A 1,460-nucleotide genomic window follows, 5' to 3' on the forward strand; every position below is an offset into this window, starting at 1 on the left:
AACACACTGAGTATGAGGATAGAGTGCCCATGGGCTAGGGTAATTGAAAAGGAAACTGGCCTGGAAGCAGTAGATGGGTTGGTTATAACTAACAATAGGCGCAGAGTCAAGTGGGACAAACTGGTTGTGTCACGACATGCACTGCCGAAATTATACAGTGCTGCTATACCCATTCTTGAGGAAGTAGGCTCCTTAATTTCGCAGCCCTTGGTACCAGATTTTAATGACAATATGCAGCGCGCCCATCAGGATCTAGTTGCCTGCCTAGCAGAAATTCTCAACCCGCCACGTCAAAATAGGAGGCGGAGGGTGCCTGTATCTACATGGTACAACACCTCTTGCAGGAAGGCAAAAACAGAGCTTATTGGGGCCCTTAAAGAGGGGAGAGACAAAACTAATATCCGCACCCTAAGATCACAATATAAAGATATAATGCACCATGCCCAGAAGGAGTGGGATATGGAAAAATGGTCTAATCTTTCCTCCTCTTTAGATTCCAGAGATGCACGCAGATTCTGGGCAATAGTTAACTCAGGGTCTGGAGAGCCTGGATCGGCAATCGAACCCAATATTGAAGCGGGGGTCTGGGAGCTTCATTTTAAGTCCTTATTCGCAACAGTCGTAGGTATAGAACATTCCCTGGTAAATACACCTAGACCAGGGGAAGGTGCCGAGTTAGACTTCTCGGTTGAAGAAGTTTACACTGCCATAAGTAAGTTAGCCACGGGCAAGGCCCCTGGCCTTGACAGGCTTCCCGGTGATCTATTTGGAGATCAACCGTTGATTTGGGCCTCCTACCTTTGTGCCCTTTTCAACACGATTTTGGGGGGCATTGAGATACCGGGTACTTGGTTGGGAGCAGAGATTGTTCCAATCTTCAAGAAGGGTTCCCCTCTGCTCCCAACCAATTACAGGCCCATCAGCCTCATAGATGTCCCTTAAAAAAAATTTGCCCGACTAATCATGGATCGATTACAAGAATGGATTCATGAGCACGACATCCTCAGCCCCTACCAGGCGGATTTAGAAAAAAAACATCTACCATGGATCAGATTTTCCATCTTCTAATGTTATTTTGGAAGACAGTAACGTTGGGGGGTGGCAGCCTCTATATGGTCTTCGTGGACCTTCGGTCCGCGTTTGACCTAGTACCTAGGGGAAAATTGTGGGCGGTGCTCCAGGACATGGGAGTCCCGAATACAATTCTGGCCGTCCTGATGAGGCTACATACACAAAATTATGCTCAGGTTAGATGTGGTAGAGAAGGGGTGCTGTTGTCCCGGTTTCCGGTCGCCAGGGAGGTCAGGCAGGGGTGCGTCCTGGCACCAACCCTATTTTGTCTTTATGTGAATGACGCACCGAGACTGGCAGGCAGGATGGTGCCAGCGATAATGTTTGCTGATGACACCCTCCTGCTTTCCAAGTCCCCTATGGGGATTCAGAGAGTGTTGGATGGCTTT

Source organism: Lissotriton vulgaris, chromosome 8 (genome assembly GCF_964263255.1).
Source record: "Lissotriton vulgaris chromosome 8, aLisVul1.2, whole genome shotgun sequence".
NCBI classification, from domain to species: domain Eukaryota; kingdom Metazoa; phylum Chordata; class Amphibia; order Caudata; family Salamandridae; genus Lissotriton; species Lissotriton vulgaris.